This window comes from Nerophis lumbriciformis, linkage group LG10 (genome assembly GCF_033978685.3).
Source record: "Nerophis lumbriciformis linkage group LG10, RoL_Nlum_v2.1, whole genome shotgun sequence".
In the NCBI taxonomy this organism is placed as follows: Eukaryota; Metazoa; Chordata; class Actinopteri; order Syngnathiformes; family Syngnathidae; genus Nerophis; species Nerophis lumbriciformis.
In genome coordinates this window covers 42280692-42293191 of record NC_084557.2, presented here as the reverse complement: position 1 = coordinate 42293191, position 12500 = coordinate 42280692, and the positions used below count along the sequence as shown (strand labels likewise).

Here is a 12500-nt window from a genome sequence, read left to right as displayed (position 1 = left end):
CACGCGCAGCAGGTAAGCAGCTTACCTGCCCGCCACCCCCGTGGCCGGGGGCTCGTAACATGGGTCACTCCGCGCGCTCCGCCCGCGCAGCTTACCTGCTTGCCACCCCTGTTGCCGGGGGCGCGTAACAGGGGTCACTCCGCGCGTAGTGCGCTCATGAAAGGGGTGGGGCTCACCCTGGTTGATATAGAGAGCAGGACGGTGGCCATGGAAGTTGGAACCCGCTAAGGAGTGTGTAACAACCCACCTGCCGAATCAACTAGCCCTGAAAATGGATGGCGCTGGAGCGTGGGCCCATACCTGGCTGTCGCCGGCAGCGAGACGCGCTTGGAGGTGCGCTCAGCGCGGCTCCCATATGATTGCGCACTGGTGTGCGTCTGGGTCGTGACAGCGTGGCACGCGAATGTCTGTGCATTGGATCATTCTCCTTTCTTTAACAGGCAAAAGCTTTATAACCTCACCATACCTGCCAACTTTTAAATCAGAAAAACCTAGTAGCCAGGGTCCAAGGGCCGCAGGCCCCGGTAGGTCCAGGACAAAGTCCTGGTGGAGGGTTCAGGGCTTCGCCTCCCGACGCAAAATGATTATTAGCATTCAGACAGGTTAAAATGTTGCTAAAACCATCACCTTTCTATCAGTCACAGTGACTTTTCAAAACAAAAATATTACAGCAAAAATCATATGGGTTGATTGACATGTTTATTCTGTAAGCTAACTTCAATAGTTTGAAATTATTTTGACAGTTAATGCCAGTTATCCTGTCAACCTTTCACAAGACTTCAATTTGTTAATTGAAAGTATAAATAGTATAAACACTTTTTACAGTATGTCGTGCTGTGAAATACAGCCGACAGGATTGCGCATGCATGGTGCAGGAGAACAAAGGACTTCTTTCATTTAAGGTTTGTGATAAACCATCAAACTCATTCGTTAAAAGGACTCTATAGTAATATAAAGCGAATTTTTCTGGACATTATCATGCAAGAAAAGTTTATTTTTGGGATCGCGATCACCGCGTAATGATTTTTAAAGGTTGCATTACATTATTAACTGTCCCATGTGATCAGCCAGTGCGATTGGAAGTCCATGCTCAATTATTGCCTCCGTAAATAAAACTTCGGCATTTATCACATCCAAAGAATCTGTTTGGGCGACGAAAAACGTTGAAAGTTTTCCACTTGTATCGCTAGCAACGGCATTAGACTTGTGTTTTTTTGTCCCAACGTGGTCTTTTACATCGCTAATTCCTCCGTGTCCGATCGAAAAATCTTGTCTGCACAAGGTGCAATTCGCGTAGTTTTCACCCTTTTTTTAATTTTTTTTATTAATATTAGATATATAACAACGGGCGGATGGTGGGCGGGTGTAGTTCTGATCAAACGTTACATCGGGTGGATGGCGGATGGTTGACGACTTTCTGACGCGGTTGCGGATGAAATAATTGCCTATCCGCGCATCTCTAATGCATATATATATATATATATATATATATATGCATATATATATATATATATATATATATATATATATATATATATATATATATATATATATATATATATATACATACATACATCTAGGTCAGGAAAAAACACAGAGGCTCTATCATCCCTCCAAGCCTTTAAGGTTATAAAACTCTAGTCTTATAATAGTAATAGTGGGTGTGTTGCCGTCATGAAAAGATCCTTGCAAGATGTTGTTCACTCTTTTATTTGTCACCAGGTGCAAGTCAGCACTTCGTCTTTGCTGAACTGATGATACATCCCAGGTGAAGTTCCCTTTTTTTTCTTTTTCTTTTTTTACACTTTATATGGGGGATCAGCTGTAGACAAAAATGTCCAGTCTTTAAATGTGCAGGTCTATCATTTGCAGCAGAGAGCCTCTTAGCTCTGTAATAAAAGTGCTTCCATCAGACAAATGAAGCATCCAGTCTCTTGCAGCTGATAGGAATCACATGCAGGGAAAATTCCACCTCCCGCTTTAATAAGCACACTGTACATTCATGCAAACATCAAACACTTGTGCAGCATCCTAGGAGACATTGTGTTTGGGCCAACTTTGCAATTAGGCATTGCTCTCGCATGTGGTTTCATTCCAAACATTTTTTTTTAAATTACTTGTTTTGCGTACTTTGGTGTGGTTTACTTAGCGTTCGCACTCGGGATGTAACAATAATTATTAGTATTAATGACAGTAACTTTAAGGTAATGTCTGAAACGGAATAGATTTTTGGTCTGATCCGGATCATTTCTGCTACGGTACATTACGTTTAAAGGCCTACTGAAATGCGATTTTCTAATTTAAACGGGGATAGCAGGTCCATTCTATGTGTCATACTTGATCATTTCGTGATATTGACATATTTTTGCTGAAAGGATTTAATAGAGAACATCGACGATAAAGTTCGCAACTTTTGGTCGCTGATAAAAAAGCCTTGCCTGTACCGGAAGTAGCAGACGATATGCGCGTGACGTCACAGGTTGTGGAGCTCCTCACATCCGCACATTGTTTTACAATCATGGCCACCAGCAGCGAGAGCGATTCGGACCAAGAAAGCGACGATTTCCCCATTTATTTGAGCGAAGATGAAAGATTCGTGGATGAAGAAAGTGAGAGTGAAGGACTAGAGGGCAGTGGGAGCGATTCAGATAGGGAAGATGCTGTGAGAGGCGGGTGGGACCTGATATTCAGCTGGGAATGACTAAAACAGTAAATAAACACAAGACATGAAGCATCCACAACACAACCAGGCTTATATTTAATATGCCACAAATTAATCCCGCATAACAAACACCTCCCCCCTCCCGTCCATATTACCCGCCAATACAACTCAAACACCTGCACAACACACTCAATCCCACAGCCCAAAGTACCGTTCACCTCCCCAAAGTTCATACAGCACATATATTTCCCCAAAGTCCCCAAAGTTACGTACATGACATGCACATAGCGGCACGCACGTACGGGCAAGCGATCAAATGTTTGGAAGCCGCAGCTGCATGCGTACTCACGGTACCGAATCTGCGCATCCAACTCAAAGTCCTCCTGGTAAGAGTCTCTGTTGTCCCAGTTCTCCACAGGAAAGCTTGACTGTCATCTTTTTTTTTTTTTTTTTTTTTTTTTTTTTTTTTTATTTTTTTTTTTTATGTCCTGTCCAGCTTCTCAGGCAAATCATATAGTTGATGTAGATGCCCATGTCGGCTGTTCAGATTTACTTTACAAAAGAGAAGTGTAGGATACTTCTCTTGTTGCCTTATTTGTATTTGACTTTATTAAATGTATTTATATTATCATTTAGTGCAGCCGGGCCGGAGCAGGAGGGGATAGAAAGAGAAAAAAAAAGAAGACAGAGGGGGAAATTGTGGGGACAAGAGGGGGATTAGACAGAGAGACAAAAACAACAACAGCAAACAACAACAACAACAACAATAGAGCAACATCAGCAAATATGACATGTACAAATATGATGGTAAAAGTAATAGCAAATAAGCAGTTAGCGAAAAATAAAAAATAATACAGAAATGACAATGAGCATTATTACACTACAAATGGATCAATACAAATACCAATAGAAATAGCGCTATTGATAATGAACAATACCAATAATTTACCTTTATTATCAACAATACAGTTGTTTAAATGCAACAATACATATACGTAATGATAACTTGAGATACGAAAGAATGCAGAAAAATGGAGGGGGAGAAAGAGAAGCAACCTACATTAACCTTGTAGATTGTTATAGTCACAATAGGTTAAGCTTTGTCAGTGTGCCATGTGTTACACCCAGTTTACCCTAGGGCAACAACGTTAATATATGTTTGATGAAACGTGATTATGTGCATGAGTGTAAGTATGCATATGTACTTGTATATGTACAGAATGTGTATATGTGTTTGTACAATGAATGTATATGTACAGAATGTGTATATGTGTTTGTACAGTGAATGTATATGTACAGTATGTGTATGTGTATGTTTGTATATTGAATGTGCGTGTGGATGTACGAACATTAGGTAGGTAAATATGTACTGTATTTGTGTATGTATGTGGGAGCGTAGGTACCTATGTACGTATGTGAGCATACGTGAATTTGCATGTACAATACATTCGACTCCCAGAGTGCGTGGGAGCCAGAGCACGGCCCCATCACCCCCGAGAGCCCAACCCACAAACAGGAGGCGTGGTGCCCAGGGAACCAGGGACCACCGCCCCCACGCAGCCAAGCCGGCCAGCGACAGGAACCCCAGAGCCCGACCCACCGTACCGCCCACAAGGGCCAGCAGCAGGCCGCAGACAGACGCACCCGGCGGAGGACAGGGCACGAGAAAAGCAGGGGACAGCCAGACCCCAAGCCAGCGAGAGACCACACCCCACACGGGCAGAAAGGCGAGACGCCCCGCCCGAAGGACCCAGAGACTCCCCGCAACCGGACGGGAAGACCGCCCCCGCCCCACCGGCAACCGGGCCCCCACGAGCCCACCCCCCACCCCCGGAGAGCGCGGCGAGGCCAGCCCCCGGCCAGCTTTTGTTTCCTGCGTTAAGTTGTGCCTTCGCCTTGTGCGCCTTTTTGTTTTCACCTTTTTTTGAACATTAAAACCATGTTTTCTTGTACACCGCCTGTCATCTCTGCATCTTGGGGTTCGTCACCTCCACATCATGACAGTTTGTTAGTCGGTTGGAGGGTTTCAGTGTGTGTGTGTGTGTGTGTGTGTGTGTGTGTGTGTGTAGAAGTACTTGTTTTGCGTACTTGGGTGTGGTTTACTTTGTGTTCGCACTAGGAATGTAACAATTATTATTAGTATTAATGATGGTAACTTAAGTAATGTCTGAAATTGGATAAAAAAACAATGGATTACATTTTTTCTCTGATCCGGATCATTTTTACTACGGTACATTACGTTTAAATTACGACCCTCAACTTCTCTATGTATGCTAGCGGCCCCGCCTCTACCCACAGACACAAAAACACTGGATAACTGAAGTTTCAGTCTGTTTCTTTCTTTCAATAGCTTGAAAAGTTATGGACGGATTTTGATTAAACTTTCAAAAAATGTCAAAAATGGGCTAAGGAACAAGGGATTGGATTTTGGAGGTGATCCGGCTCGTCGTCTGGATTCAGGACTTAATTGCTATTAGGAGGTACAGTAGGACCTGGTGGAGGTCTGTCCCTTTTTAGTTTGTTGGTTGGTTGGAGGATTTCAGTGTGTGTGTGTTTAGAAGTACTTGTTTTGCGTACTTTGGTGTGGTTTACTTTGTGTTTGCACTAATGATGTAACCATTATTATTAGTATTAATGACAGTAACTTTCAGGTTATGTCTGAAATGGGATGAAAAAACAACGGATTAGATTTTTGGTCTGATCCGGATCATTTCTACTATGGCACACTACGTTTAAATTACGACCCTCAACTTTTCTATGTATGCTAGCGGCCCCGCCTCCACCCACAGAGACAAAAACACTGGATAACTGAAGTTTCAGTCTGTTTTTTTCTATCAATAGCTTGAAAAGTTATGGACGGATTTTGATTAAATTTTCAAAAAAATGGCAAAAATGGGCAAGGGAACAAGGGATTGGATTTTGGAGGTGATCCGGCTCGTCGTCTGGATTCAGGACTTAATTGCTATTAGGAGGTACAGTAGGACCTGGTGGAGGTCTGTGCCTTTTTAGTTTGTTAGTTGGTTGGAGGATTTCAGTGTGTTTGTAGAAGTACTTTAATTGCGTACTTTGGTTTTGTTCATGCCAAGTAAGTTTTGTTTATTTATGCCACAGTTAGCCACTTTTTGTTTCATGTCCATAGTTCAGGCTAAGTGTTAGCTTTTGTTTCCTGCGTTAAGTTGTGCCTTCGCCTTGTGCGCCTTTTTGTTTTCACCTTTTTTTGAACATTAAAACCATGTTTTCTTGTACACCGCCTGTCATCTCTGCATCTTGGGGTTCGTCACCTCCACATCGTGACAGTTTGTTAGTCGGTTGGAGGGTTTCAGTGTGTGTGTGTGTGTGTGTAGAAGTACTTGTTTTGCGTACTTGGGTGTGGTTTACTTTGTGTTCGCACTAGGAATGTAACAATTATTATTAGTATTAATGATGGTAACTTTTAAGTAATGTCTGAAATTGGATAAAAAAACAATGGATTACATTTTTTCTCTGATTCGGATAATTTCTACTGCGGTACATTACGTTTAAATTACGACCCTCAACTTCTCTATGTCTGATAGCGGGCCGCCTCCTCCCACAGAGACAAAAACATTGGATAACTGAAGTTTCAGTCTGTTTCTTTCTATCAATGGCTTGAAAAGTTATGGACGGATTTTGATTAAACTTTCAAAAAATTGCAAAAATTGGCAAGGGAACAAGGGATTGGATTTTGGCGATGATCCGGCTTGTCGTCTGGATTCAGGACTTAATTGCTATTAGGAGGTCTGGTGGAGGTCTGTGCCCTTTGGCAAAGATAATAATACACATTTTTGCCCACATTAGAATAATTTGAGCGTGTTTTGTTCATTAAAATGTGCTTTCAGTTAATAGAAGAGGATTCTCCCAGGTGACCATTACCTCTTTGTGCCGATCAGTTGAAGCTGTGGTCTTGCTACATTGTGTCGGAGGAATGGTGCAAGGATTAAAAGCACGCCAGAGCAACAATAGCTGAAGATGAGAGAGGTGTGAAGTTAGTCTTTTGCTTTGGCTAGCAGGCGTCTATCGAGCAGAGCATCAACACTGGAGAAGGAAGGCTTCAGTTCCTGTGTGGTCCACCTTTGAAAGGGCCCAAATGGATAAGAATCAAGTGTGTTTGCAGACTGTTTATTAATGCCATGGGGACAAGCTGCTTAAAAAAGTAGTATTAAAATAGAAAAAGTGCAGATTTTGTCAAGACCAAACATGTCTCAAACTACACTCTTAACAGAATTGTGGAATGGGATGGAACTTTATTGTCATTGCACTTAAAGAGTACAACAAAATTACATTTTTGGTACAAACCTGTCAAGTATTGTAAGTGTAGTAGTAGTGTATGTGTATGTATGTATGTATGTATGTATGTATGTATGTATGTATATGTGTATGTATACATACATACATATATACAAATATGTATACACACATATACATATGTATGTATGTAAGTATATATGTATGTATATATGTATGGATACATACATATATACACATATGTATACACATATACACACATATATACATATACATACATTTGCAAATGTGTATATATGTATATGTATGTAAGTATATATTTATGTATATACATATGTGTATGTATGTGTACATACGTATGTATGTAAGTATATATGTATGTATATACATACGTATATGTATGTGTATATACGTATGTAGGTAAGTATATATATATGTATGTATATACATAAGTATATGTATCTGTACATACGTATGTATGTATATACATACGTATATGTATGTGTACATACCTATGTATGTAAGTATATATGTATGTATGTATGTATATATGTAATACATACATATATACACATATGTATACACACATATACACACATATATACATATACATACATTTGTATATGTATGTGTATATATGTATGTATGTAAGTATATATGTATGTATATACATAGGTATATGTGTGTGTATATACGTATGTATGTAAGTATATACAATTGTATGTATGTATATATGTATGTATACATACATATATACACATGTATACACACATATACACACATTTATACATATACATGCATTTGTATATGTGTATATATGTATGTATATACATACGTATATATGTATGTGTATATATGTATGTAAGTATATATGTATGTATGTATATATGTATGAATACATACATATATACACATATGTATACACACGTATACACACATATATACATATACATACATTTGCATATGTATATGTATGTAAGTGTATATGTATGTATATACATATGTATGTGTATATACGTATGTATGTAAGTATATATGTATGTATATACATATGTATGTGTATATACGTATGTATGTAAGTATATATGTATGTATAGACATACGTATATGTATGTGTACATACGTATGTATGTAAGCATATATGTATGTATATATGTATGAATACATGCATATATACACATATGTATACACACATATACACACATATATACATACATTTGTATATGTATGTATGTTAGTATATATGTATGTATATACATAGGTATATGTGTGTGTATATACGTATGTATGTAAGTATATACAATTGTATGTACGTATATATGTATGTATACATCCATATATACACATATGTATACACACATATATACATATACATACATTTGTGTATGTATGTGTATATATGTATATGTATGTACGTATATATGTATGTATATACATACATGTATGTATGTGTATATACGTATGTATGTAAGTATATATGTATGTATATAAATATGTATATGTACGTGTATATACGTCTGTATGTAAGTATATATGTATGTATATACATACGTATATGTATGTGTATATACATATGTATGTAAGTATATATGTATTTATATACATATGTATATATTTGTATGTATATATAAATACATATACTTAATATGTATTTATAAATGTGTGTATGTACGTTTAGTCAACGAAAATGTTGAGGAATTTAATCGACGAAAACTAAATCAATTTAGATGACTAAAATGCGACTAAAACTAAAATACATTTTCGTCAAAGACTATTACTACCTCTAAAACTAAATCAAAAACTGTTGTCAAAATGAACGCTGCTCGCTAGCAATGATTTATAGATAAAGATAGACATCACTTTGTTTCTCAACCATGAGAAGGAAGAAGGTGAGCGTGAAGGACAGTGTTGAGAAGAAGTGGATAATATTCATTGAATTAGGAAATGAAATCATCAAAAATATGGGTGAGCGTGTCGCCAACTCGGTGAAGCAGTTTGATCTTATCGCTGCTCGTCTGCACCATACTGAAGCAGAATGAAACCAATACCAGCCGAGAATGTTAAAATAATATCCTAAGTGGTGGACATGTATCCATGAAAATATGGAGAAGCTGCCAATGGAATGTTTGATGGAGAAGCAGCTGGAAGCAGTATATTAGATTACGTCATAAAACTACTGTAGTTGTTGGCAGTACATTATATATATTGTTTTTATACAATATGTCTTATCTAAATGTTACATGTTAATATTGTGGTGTTTGTTAATTAAGTGGATTTTAATTCATTTCCACGGGAGACGTGGATTTGACTTACAAGTGTTTTGAGTTCCATACATCCTGTAATAATTTACACATTTATTGCAAGATATGGTAAGTTTTCGAATGTACTAAATCCCTCAAAGTATTTTTAGATGGCGGTATAAAAATATTACTGTATTTTCCGGACCATAGGGTACATCGTATTATAAGGCGCACTGCCGATGAATGGTCTATTTTTGATCTTTTTTCATATATAAGACAATAATAAAAACAATGATAATAATACTAGATTGTATTTGTAAGAAGCACTTTACATTGAGTAAACAACCTCAAAGTGCTACAGTGTATTAAAAAAAAGATAATAACAAATAAATAAAAATAAAAACTAGAACAGCCAAATAGCTAGAACTAGTATGCATATAGCTTTAAAAAAAAAAATGCTTTTTTTAAAAAGAAGGGTTTTTAAGCCTTTTTTAAAAGCATCCACAGTCTGTGGTACCCTCAGGTGGTCAGGGAGAGCGTTCCACAGACTGGGAGCGGCGGAGCAGAAAGCCCGGTCTCCCATTGTTCGTAGCTTTGTCCTCGGAGGTTGGAGGTTGAGGATATGACTTTAAACCATAACCAAGCATGCATCAATACAGCTCTTGTCTCAAAGTAGGTGTACTGTCACCACCCGTGACTTATTTTGAGTTTTTCGCTGTTTTCCTGTGTGTGGTGTTTTAGTTCTTGTCTTGCGCTCCTATTTTGGTGGCTTTTTCTCTTTTTTTTGGTATTTTCCTGTAGCGGTTTCATGTCTTCCTTTGAGCGATATTTCCCCGCATCTGCTTTGTTATAGCAATCAAGAATATTCCAGTTGTTTTTATCCTTCTTTGTGGGGACATTGTTGATCGTCACGTCATGTTCGGTTGTCCACTGTGGACGCCGCAGTAAGTCTTTGCTGTCGTCCAGCATTCTGTTTTTGTTTACTTTGTAGCCAGTTTGGTTTTAGTTTCGTTCTGCATAGCCTTCCCTAAGCTTCAATGCCTTTTCTTACTCACCTTTTGTTTATTTTTGGTTTAAGCATTAGACACAATTTTACCTGCACACTGCCTCCCGCTGTTTCCCACATCTACAAAGCAATTAGCACCGGCTGCCACCTACTGATGTGGAAGAGTATTACACGGTTACTCTGCCGAGCTCTAGACAACACCGACACTCCACAACACATCATTTGCAGACTATAATTACTGGTTTGCAAAAAATATTTTTCAACCAAATAGGTGAAATTAGACAATCTCCCACGGCACACCAGACTGTATCTCACGGCACACTAGTGTGCCGCGGCACAGTGGTTGAAAAACACTGAACTAGTGCACGAAGCGACCTTTGACCTCAGGTGTCGTCTTTCATTTTTAAAAAGACGCTTGACTTAACCTTTGACATTGGCTGCCTTGCTCATCTTCCGTGTGATGCCAACAGCCTGCGTGACGGTGGGGTGGGGGGGCGGCGGTGGGGCGTCTGTGGCGCCGCCGCCACCACCCAGCACGTCGGTCATGGGTGGGGAGTAATAAAGAAGAATGTGATACTCAGGAAGGCCAACTGTTGCCCCGTAGTGTTTGCATGTTGTTAGGAGGAAGGTACAGAATACATCTTTAATAGATGAGGACCAGCCAGGACACAGTAGTTTATTTCAGACATGTCAAAAATAAATAGCAATAATAATGCACAGACAAATATTTCACAATGAAAGCACATAGGAAATGAAAACAATACATAATGATTGTTTTTTTCATATTTATATCTCAACCCTTATTTATAAATGAACTATCTAATAGCTTTCTTGTCATTATGGTTCATGCAATGATGATATATACTGGTTCTATGTTGATATGTAGTGCTTTATTACTTCTTGTATTTTCTCACTTCACCAATAAATGTGTAAGATTATACCATGAATTTTATGAAACCATTTAAAATGACAAATAAACCTAAGTCACTATTGGAAACTTCATGGGAATGAAGTTTAACCCTTGTGTGGTGTTCGGGTCTGTGGGACCCGATTAAAAGAAAAATGATACGATTAATTAATTTTTTCAAACTGAGACTCACTGACTTTGGCTAATTTTCTGTGAAGAACATATATCAGAATACATATTTAATGACCACACACCATACATATATATACTCTATTAGCCACAACACAACCAGGCTTATATTTAATATGCCACAAATTAATCCCGCATAACAAACACCTCCCCCCTCCCGTCCACATAACCCGCCAATACAACTCAAACACCTGCACAACACACTCAATCCCACAGCCCAAAGTACCGTTCACCTCCCCAAAGTTCATACAGCACATATATTTCCCCAAAGTCCCCAAAGTTACGTACTTGACATGCACATAGCGGCACGCATGTACGGGCAAGCGATCAAATGTTTGGAAGCCGCAGCTGCATGCGTACTCACGGTACCGCGTCTGCGCATCCAACTCCCTACACATTTCTATTACATATAAGATGTCCGAAATTGATGTTCTGTGTACCACACACACACACACACACACACACACACACACACACACACACACACACACACACACACACACACACAGCAGGCCTAGACAGGAGGAGGACAGACAGAACATCAGAGGGTCAAATGTGCGAGAAAATGAGAGCAGACAGTGTTGACAAAAAATGTTGCAACCTTGTGTGGGAACCGCAGGTGCAGAAACACAAAAGAAGAATCCCTGTGGGATGCAGAAACTGGCAGAAAAATGTTCCGTGCAATGTTCATATTGTTGTTACTCAGCCAGCGTTTGTGGGTCTGATGGACCCGTTGCATTTTGTGGCTCTTAATGCCTCACAATCAAACACTTTAATGTCAAAACACTGAACAGAGGTTTACCTTATCCCAATAAACATTTGTTCAGTGTTTTAACATAAAAGTGTATGATTGTGAGGCATTAAAAGCCACAAAATGCAACGGGTCCATCAGACCCACAAACGCTGGCTTAGTAACAACAATATTAAAATTACACAAGGGTTAAATACATATTTGACTTTAAGAACATACAGTATTTGTAAACACAAGATGCTAAAACAAATTCATCATTTGTGCGCTATAAAAACAAAAACTATTTTTTTTTTTTTTTAATGTCAGAATGGACAAACATAACATAAAGTTATTTTTTTAATGCAGACTATAAAAAAGGGGCTGTACAGTAGGTCCTTTACTCCCCTCTGCTGGCGGAGTGGCAGTATTACACCTAATTAAACAACTGATCGCCTACCAGCAGGGGCGCCGCTAGGGATTTTGGGCCCCATGAAAAGAATCTT

General features: G+C 38.8%; 1 protein-coding gene across 4 annotated transcripts in view; it reads left to right on the top strand.

Annotated features, from left to right (window-relative positions):
- LOC133612299 (voltage-gated delayed rectifier potassium channel KCNH4-like) overlaps positions 1–12500 on the top strand; it is a 306771-nt gene that overhangs the window by 283999 nt on the left and 10272 nt on the right. For 2 of the 4 annotated variants that reach the window (XR_012050648.1, XR_012050647.1), the window contains exon 5: positions 1723–1768. The exons of the other annotated variants lie outside the window; for them this stretch is intronic. The gene's annotated coding sequence lies outside the window, so the exon portion shown is untranslated. The remainder of the gene's footprint in view (positions 1–1722; positions 1769–12500) is intronic. 4 annotated transcript variants of the gene reach the window in all.